Genomic DNA, 9,635 nt, shown 5'->3' with positions numbered 1-9,635 from the left:
GACTAAAGAGCTAATAATATCTAAACAAAAATCTGCTAAAAATTTTTAAAAAACTATACGACAATTCTCTTCCTATCGAACCTCTCCAGCACGTTGTGGGATCTTAGGAGGAGTCTGACCAGACTAGTAGGTATGCAAGAATTCTTACTTCTTGCAGTGTAGAGAATAAATAGTACCTTGTTTACTTATTAAGCATTCTATTTTGAATGGAATCTATCTTTAGGTGACAACATTACCAGCCAATCCCCAATCTTTATTTCTGAATTGTAGTATTTCCTCAAAAACTCAGTGGTCATGTTTACAATGTTAACCACACTTGGGCAATCCCAAAACAGATCTCTGGAAGTCTCTAAACTGGACTTACAGAACGTGCAGTCTCTCTCTGTTTCTTCGACTCTCGATTTATTTGTAAAAAGGATAGAAATAGCCATCCTGTAGAGGAACCACTTTTCTTTTGAGTCAATGAAAGGCTTACAAAATATTTTGATCGGGTATTTCAGGACATCTTCCGACGGTTTACAATCTAATCGAAGGAAGCGTATACGAACCTAATCAGCCGGAGAACCCACAGTTGAGCTTTTGATGGCTTTCTTGCAGTACTGGTTAAAATCAAAGTAGAATTGGAGATCGACGTCGGAGTAGTTCAAACAAATCCCTATTTCCTTCTCCACCTCTTGTCCCAGATAATTGCAGCTGATCTCCTCAAAAACATTTTTAAATTGTCAGGGTTACCATGTTGACTTTCGGTTTCTTTTTTTAACATACCCATTATACACACGATTTTTATCACTATTTATTTATCTTCTTATCCTTATAGAGTACTTGGTACATTAGGGTATATAAAGCCATATAAACTAAACACTTTTCTTCGACTTAGAATTTTTGAGCAATTTTTTAAACAAAACAAAAAATATATATATTTAGTTTTATAACAATAATTTTAAGTAATTAGTATGATTTAATATTAATCATAATTTATTCATAAATTTTGCCTTTATATATCCACAAATCAAGATTTTAGAAATATTTCATTCTGTTAATTTTTGGCTTCTATCAGTATCAGTGGTTTTAAACATACTAAGACCGCTCAACGTCTACATTAATGGATGGGACAAATATGAAATTGGCAAGATCTTCAGGAGTCTTGTTGGACCAGGGCATTTCATCATCATCCCCAATTATTATAACTCAAACATTTTGCTTAAATGAAAAATCAGGATTTCTCAATTTGGCGCTAAAGTATTTCTCCTTTGTTGGAAGGTTCAAGGGGATTATTTAACAGACAACTTTGCATCAAATTTCCCCTTCCTCTCATTTTCTTTTGTCGGAATCTTTAATATCTTAACCCCCTATCTAGTTTCCTTTACCTCCAAAAAGAATTTTTATGTTTTAGGTGTATAAGTGCCCCTTAAAAGACCCCTCTAAAATCGGCACTCCTGCATTAATCTGCCCAGATTTAAAAGAGGTACCCATGCAAAGTTTCAGCCTCCTTGGACCAACGGTGAGGGTACTCTTGAAAGGCACATACACACATTGCAATTTAATACGTTTAAGATGATATTTTCAACTACATGCTAAATTTAGAATATGAACGATCAAAATATTCCTTCAATCACATTATCTTTTTCTATTTCAGTTTTACCTTTGAAGAGTTTCATTATATATGTATGCTAAGTTGAGTAAGCAGTAATGTAGGCACACAAAGAATAAGCTAAGAGGATTAACAATGTGCTGTGAAAAAAACTTTTTTAACATCAAAGGATAAAAAATAATAACTCTTAAGATAAATTAGTACATACATGGGGAATTGCAACTATACACACTCAAGATTTTTCTCATATCCACTAACACAAAACGGAAAATATTTTATATTAAGCATCCGTTTCTCTAATTAAAAGATGTTAAAAGTCCGTTTAGAAGTATTTTTCTTATCAAAAAAAAAAGTTAGGTGACAAAGAAGGTAAAAGGGAACGCATTTTTATTTTATAAATATGTGTATTACAGGGTTGATCTTATCTAGTGGTACACATTTTAATATTTTCAATCTGGAATGTGACATTGGTGCACCACAATCACGGAGGAGGACAACGAGACACCTTATCTCTGAACAGAGCAAGTTAAGACAGTTAGAAAGAGGAGAAAAATAGATTCTAAATTTTCTCAAGGGCAACGAAAATTTGTCCAAAGTTTTGATCTTTTCTGAGGAAAAAGTTTTCACCCTTGATGCTATTGTGAATAAGTAAAACAGCCGCTACATCACCACCAAACAACAATGTCTCAACTTCCGTAAGACATGTCTTCGTGGTCTTCGGTGTTGTGGAGTCTACACTTTTTTCTACTTTTTTAGAGAGAGAGAGGAAGGAGCCGAGCGGCTCAATGCAGATACTTACTTTGAACTTCTAGTGCTACCTTGGGCCAGTAACTTTGTTCTCGCCTTCCTGAGAGACAAAATTCCGGACTTTTGGACCTCAACATGTGGCCGCCCTCCTCTCCAGACACAAATCCATTGGACTACTCTATATGGGTGCTTGGTGCGTCTGGACGAGAGGGTGTGTCCTACTCATCAAAAGAGTGTCCTGTCTATAGAGGCTTCCATCAAGAAAGAGTGGACCAATCTCATGTCTGGTCATGGTCAAAGTCTGCAACGGATTGAGGCCTCGTATTGAGGCAATTATTAGAGATGAGGGCTCAAATATTGAATAAAAAATTATGCCAAGCTCTTTTTTCAAATGATTTTGTGAAATAAATGTCCCCTCAAAAATTCTTGTTTAAATTCTACACTTCAAAAATAGAAAAAAAAAAAAAAGTGTGAACCACTGGATAAGATCAACTCTGTACTATAAGAAGCATTAAATGGTTGTTTTCATTTAGAAAATGATGAAATCATGCCCCATAATTTTAATGAATACACCAACATAATTTCACTATGTAAATCAGAGACCAAAGTAAGTGATAAAACTAGGATACTAAGAAAAACAAAACATTAACATGGTTAATATCTTTTCCCTTAGTAATTATCATTAGACAATATGGATTATTCATACTCGAATAGACTCTAGATTGACGAACAAGTAAAAAATGAGACAAGATCATAAATCATATTTATTTATTCAGAGGGAATATCAATTTCACCCAAAAATAAACAATAATGACATAAAAACTTCATTTATTTAAATATTAAGGCAAAATGGCTTAAAGCAAAATGTCTTGAGGCAAAATAGTTAAAAGCAAAATGACTGTGTACTCTTATAGTATAAAACATAACAAAATAATATTTTCTTGATTAGAAAATTGTTTAAAAATTTATCTAGTTTTTTTGAATCAATAATAGGCTTTCTATTCAAATTTGTGGTATGAGCTAAGCTACCCAATAATTTTAGCTATAATTTAGAACCTTTAATTGACTTCAGACTTACATTGGCCCCAATATGACCGCTTTCAAATGAAGTCCATTAATTCATCATTTTTTAATTGTGACGATCAATTTTTTATATTTATTTTTGAATATATTTTTCATTCTAAGTAATACATTTTTAAAACAACGAAAACATTATTATCATGTTCTGCCTTTAAAAAAAAAAAGGACGCTAGTATATTAGATTAAATTAGGTCAACGAACCAAGGATAAGAACAAACAAAAAAGAGACAAACCGCCAAATCCAGAGATCTCATAAGTAAATCATATCATGGAGAGAGAATCTTCAGCTATTTCTCAAAAATAATAATTATTAAACATTCTAAAAAATTGTGTATTGGTATTTCTCATCGGTGATGAGGGAGTTGAGGATTATAATTGTCTGAGAGACCTTGGTTCTTGTACTTCACTGCATACACTTTGTATTTTATAGATGAGCCACTCAATCTTCCACCTATCCTTATACCGTGAGGTCGTTATAATGAGCCGATCCTAGGGATTTAGTCTCACGTCGAAGTTCATCAAAATCTTTTCCTCCGCCATCTTAAGGATCGGGGTAATTTTAACATATGTAGAATAGATGAAACGAGGTTCCCAACTCCTTATGGCAAAAAAACAATTATTATTCTTAGGATATTCCTGTGCCTTGTTAGTATAAATACAGTATGTTCCTCGTCGGTAACTTAACTATTTTTGACGTGTATCAGTAAATTAATTCTTCAAAATGACGTTTGGATCCGCAATTTTGATTACTTAAAGTTCCATTTAAGGCGCCTCCAAATGGTTAATAAGAATAATTTGTTGATAGAAATTGATGATCATTCGTTAAAAAATACAAATGTAGTACACATTCAATTTTGAGATAAGTCATTATGGGTCGTTTGTGTATTGACATGTATGTAATTTGTCCTAATCCTTCTCTATTTCATTTTCTTTGATGAATCCATAACGGCTGAGTATGAATAATTCAGGATAAAATATGAGTGACTTAAAATTGTCATTAAACTATTTAATATTCTTTGTTTGTAAGGTTGTATAATTTGAACTTGATGATGAAAAATTGATTGGACTGTTTCATATCCTCTTCTCTAGTAATCCATCCTTGCTTAAATCTACTTTTATAGCTCAGTTAGAATTAAATACAGCAATGCTCTGAAAATTTATCAACTATAGAATACTAAATTGTTGGACCATTGGTGAGAATTAGTGTTGTGTGGGTTGTTATACAGGACCTCAGTCCAGTCCAGTGCAACTTGTCGGTCCTTTAAAGATAAAGAAGGTAAAATCAATACATCAACATGTCATTTAGGGTTTAAATTATATAACTAAGTAAAAATATAATGTCCTCGTATTATATTGTATTCTAACAAAAATAGGAATATTTTTAGCAAGATATGCGCAATTATCTTATTGCACATATCTCATATCTTATTTTGCTTAATAAACACTTTACATTTATAGGAAAAATTCTTAAGACCGAGAGCTAAGGAATGGATCCAAGGGCTGAATGTCCTAAGAGTGGAATGGACCTGGCCGAACAAACAAGTGAAAATGCAGTATTGGGCTAAAACTAAGGGTATTTTTCCTTTATCTTGATGCACGAGAGGTTGAGAGATGCAACTGATATTTGTAAATAATGCTAATTAATATAAGAGATTTGTAAATCGATATTTCTAAATGGAAATGCAATCAATTAGTGAGGAACTGTTGTTTTCAATATGTAAGAACTGCCAAGGGAGAAAAGGGGGGAAGGGGGGCAAAAAATAAAACTAGGAATTAAGAGCTTTACTCCTTACTCTCTCTTCCACTTTTTGCTCACTACCAAACTCGGCAGTAAAAAAATCATTTTTCGAAATAATTAAGAAAAGCCAGTACTATAAATGTTTTCCCCAATGCCTTTAATGCCTTACAGATTTACTTAAAAGTTATCTTAACTTATTTGAATCATGATCAATAGCCTAATTTGACAGTTTATATCATCAACTCATCATTTTTTACTACAGTTGAGTTATGACCGAAATATGACTCTGATGTTTATAAATATAAACGCCAGTGTGATTGTAGAAAAATAATAGCTTTTAAGGAGACTTGTATTTATTTGAAACTTTTTATTCTTAAAGAGGAGAAATTGATTTAAAAGATCAACCTCTAATATGAAATAATAATAAATATACTCATGAGATATATGAGACTTGAGTTAGACTTTTTTCATAGTTTCTTTTTGAGAGGTAATTCAAAAAAAAAAAAAAAGGAATTAAATATTCATAATGAATAAAAAATATCAAACTTAAAGAATATAAAAATATGCTTAAATAAAAACGAATCAACCGGAAAGAAAATTAAGGAATAATAAATTAAAGGTCGTATTTTTAAGAGTTTAATTTATAATTTTGGTGGTCTAAAATTATAAATTGGCAAAATTGGGTGCCTTATTTGGCATAAACTAACAATGAAATTATATTTGATAATAATATATTCGACACTTGGTATCAAAAAAAATGAGATTTGAGTAGTACAATAGAAGAGAAACGTCAAAATGAATGCACGTTATACGCCGTACCAAAGAGAACATTTATTTATGGGTAGCATGTTTGGAACTAAAATACTCATATCAAGAGGCAAGTTAGAGAAAGATTATATAACATATTGTTGCTAAATATATATTTCATCAATAATACTTAATAAAATAAAAATCCTGTAACTGGATTCAAATCGATAAGTTTAAAGAAACAACATCAAACTTTAATTTTTTTGGACATTTATCAGATTTTCAAATCAAAATACTTACATAAAGGAACATTTTTTTGGACGTCTGATTGCTATTTTCTTGATTGGAGGAATAAAATGCAAAATAAAAAAATATCTGAAGATGTCAAATTCCCAACTTTTATCATTATTGTACACCCTAATGTATATACTATCATTTTTTTGTACAAAAAATTTCTATGCATTGCTATTATGAATTATAGATTATGTATTCTTGAAGTAACTATACGTAAATTTGTGATCGTAGAAGAAAATCACCGCCATGATGTTTGAGGTAATTAAAAAGGCTTCTACAAAGCTTCATAGGGAATTGTTAATACTCAAGGGTGAAAATTGCCTCTTCCTAAAACTCTTTGACTACCGCCATCATTGACACGGTATATTTACTATTTTTACAAAAAATCTAGACACTAAGTGAAAACAAATCGCCAAAATGCTACCAAACATGGCTATATCTAGCCAGAAATCGTCTAATTTGGCCAAATTGGTGGAAAGAGCAACAGCGGGGGTGCGACCAAACCAAAACAGAACCCAAACACGTTAAATACATACTCAGAACCACCGATCTAAATAGTGTTGTGTGTAGAAAAACATAGATTCTTAATTTACCAGAGAAAGAATCGATTTACATGCCATAATAATGTCTTTGAAAAACAAAAAGAGGGGTCAGAAGTTTTTGTTGAGTTCAAAATAAATACTTTTTCATGTCTCTTTTTATTTATTTCATAAAACGCAAGTAGCAAATGACGAGCAAAGCTCGTAGCAATCCACTAATAATAACTAGAGGTGGATTTGGTCTAGGCCGGAGCCCGAAAATCCGCCATGCAAACCTCATTTTTTCTTACATGAGACCCGACCCTTCTAGCCCGACATTTATTTCTAATGTAAAAATTTCTTAAGAACTAATCGGACACTTTATCTTCGATTTGATCCCTTATCAAAAATAATCCGACGATGGCATTATTGATTATATGTAGGTGCTACACTTACAAATTGGAATGTTTTACCTATTTCAACTCCTCTTGAGCCAAGGTTTAAAGACAGATTATTCAGGGAGTAAGTGAGGAAACAAAGAGCTGTTGAAGATTTAATTTCAGAAAGTACAAGATGCCAAATTACAGATGTTATGAGCAACGTCTGTCCTCCCAGAGCGGGTATTCTCAGCTGCATCGTAGTTGTATGATAATTTCGTACCCATAAACATTAGACACCTAAAATGTTTAATTAAACAACCTTCAATATTAATCAAGAAATTTAAAAGATGTTTGTAAGATCGAAAAATTAAAATTTGTTTGTCAAAATGTAGGGCTTCAAAATAAATACCTTGTTTTTTAATTGAACATGTGGTATTTGACTTGATGAATTGGTTATTATCTGCTAATGTTTTGAATATATATTTAAGGTTACATTATTTATAGGATATTTTGGCCCAAAATCCGAATTTTTCTTAGCCCGATCCACCTCTAACAATTACTATGAAACACTGTCGACAGTTATTTATGTAACAGTAGAATACTTTTACTCAATAAATTCTGGAGTTAGCCTTCTTACCATAGTATAATTTGTATTATAATAATATAATGTTGTAATAATCCCAGTGCTCATTCCCAGTGTGCATGTAATGAAAATTTTGGACGAGACCCAACTCTCCTCCTATTCACTCACCCAGCAGGCGCAGACCAGCAGCTCCTGCATCAACACACAGGCACAGGAAGGAAAGGGGAGGGAAAAAATAAAATAAAAGAATAACAATAAAAATACAGGAACGTCGCCCTAAGCAATAATTCCAAAATTGATCTGAGTAAAATTTAAGAACGGACCTACTTTATTTTTATTATATACATCATCTCTCATTTTTGAATCTCCCTTCTAGCCTCACTAATACTCCGATAGTATAATATTAATAAATCTTTTACTATATAAATAAAAGTATTATTTATATAGTAATATGTTTTTTAAGGTCATTGGATGGGAAGTAACAACCCCTTGAAAATGATAGGAAGAAGCCCCTCCCCCCTAACTACTTCACTATGCTCTGCTCCCTAGTGAGAAAAAAAAGAGCCTTCAGTGCCTTTTGTATTATTATTATTATTTTATAGTAAAATAATGTTTGAACTATAAGAGTAAAAAGTTCAATCGAAAGAGAAGAGAGAGGAAAAAGGCGCCATTCACACCGTGTCTGCGGAGCACCATCTCTTGGTATATTAAATAAACTGTGGAAAACTTCTCATCTTTCAAAAATATATGTACCACGACGTAACCTCCTAACACAAATATACACAGAGCTTCGAACATTCCAACTAATATTGAATTAGATTTCATAAGTAGGGAACTGCCAATCGAATTATTTTCAAATGTAAGGTTGAGTGATATAATTAATATTTTGTGAGAATCTCAATCGTTACTGCTCTTACAGCAATTTTACCCTAACCTTGTGGAGTAATCCAGAATTGAAATTTGATTGACTCTCCGGGGAGAGCCTGGAAATAAATTGAGATAAATCTCAAGGGTTGTTCCTCACACACGGAAATCTTTAGTAAAAGGCGAAAGATTTATTCGTGTTGTGCGAAGAACTTGAGGATACCAAATATGTGATTTACCACCATTAATATATAAAACTCACAATGTATTCACCTTTGAATGTATGAAAATTAAAAGGACTAATTATACAGTTGTGTAATTATGTTATTAAAATTTTGAGGAGTGGTAAATTTTAAAGCACAAAGTTTATAATATATTTAGAAAGAAGCAATGTACCAATCCTAATTATGGCTAATCTACGACAAAAAATTAGTAAATGTAACAAAAAAAGAGAGACTAGCTCCACCTAACGAGATAAATATTTAAGAGATGTATATAATTTCAACTCGAGGAAGTGTGGCAGGTAAAATAAATATCTGAAGAGAAATGAACATGAAGGGAACAAGGTAGGAAAATAAAATTCTTTTAACTGTATTGATGAAATATAAAACACAAATATATATGAATTCTTCAATATTATTCCTTATTGAAAGAAGGATACTAAAAAAATAGTGATCCTCCTTTTCGATGTAAAAGAAAGCTTAAAACATATGAAGTGACAAAAATATAAGTACTAAATTATTGTAAAAAAATAAAATCAAGGCTGCGTCGGCCGGGAATCGAACCCGGATCAACTGCTTGGAAGGCAGCTATGCTGACCATTATACCACCGACGCTATATAAAATATAAACAAATTTGTTAGTTTATAGAGTTATTGCTAATATTATTTTTTAAATGTCTAGATATTGATCATAAAATAAATATTCTCAATTATGAAGTGTAATAAAAGTTAATATACAGAGTTAAATATGACAAATTAAGTTCTATGAGAGTCAAATAGAATTAATATTCGTTGTGAATCAAATAATTATATATTATATTGTATATATATTGTGTAATCCACCATTTTTAAAATCATGGATATCCGAAGAA

General features: G+C 31.7%; 1 long non-coding RNA gene and 2 other non-coding genes across 4 annotated transcripts; all 3 read right to left on the bottom strand.

The window, feature by feature from the left end:
* Positions 1-3,092: 3,092 nt before the first annotated feature.
* On the bottom strand, positions 3,093-7,775 carry LOC121129542 (uncharacterized). 2 transcript variants are annotated; one of them, XR_011783599.1, is made up of 3 exons: positions 7,505-7,750; positions 7,189-7,392; positions 3,093-4,677 (listed from the first exon to the last, which is right to left on the bottom strand). It is a non-coding gene; the product is annotated as an uncharacterized lncRNA (long non-coding RNA). The 2 variants fall into 2 exon arrangements; XR_005868443.2 differs by having other exon boundaries at positions 7,189-7,775.
* Positions 7,776-8,643: 868 nt separating this feature from the next.
* Positions 8,644-8,762, bottom strand: LOC121129962 (U5 spliceosomal RNA). The gene has a single exon (XR_005868582.1). It is a non-coding gene; the product is annotated as a U5 spliceosomal RNA (small nuclear RNA).
* Positions 8,763-9,306: 544 nt separating this feature from the next.
* On the bottom strand, positions 9,307-9,378 carry TRNAG-UCC (transfer RNA glycine (anticodon UCC)). Its single transcript has one exon. It is a non-coding gene; the product is annotated as a tRNA-Gly (tRNA).
* Positions 9,379-9,635: the final 257 nt, after the last annotated feature.

Source organism: Lepeophtheirus salmonis, chromosome 14 (assembly GCF_016086655.4).
Source record: "Lepeophtheirus salmonis chromosome 14, UVic_Lsal_1.4, whole genome shotgun sequence".
Classification (NCBI taxonomy): domain Eukaryota; kingdom Metazoa; phylum Arthropoda; class Copepoda; order Siphonostomatoida; family Caligidae; genus Lepeophtheirus; species Lepeophtheirus salmonis.
Note: the sequence above shows the minus strand (reverse complement) of the source record. Positions and strands in the feature narration are given on the sequence as shown.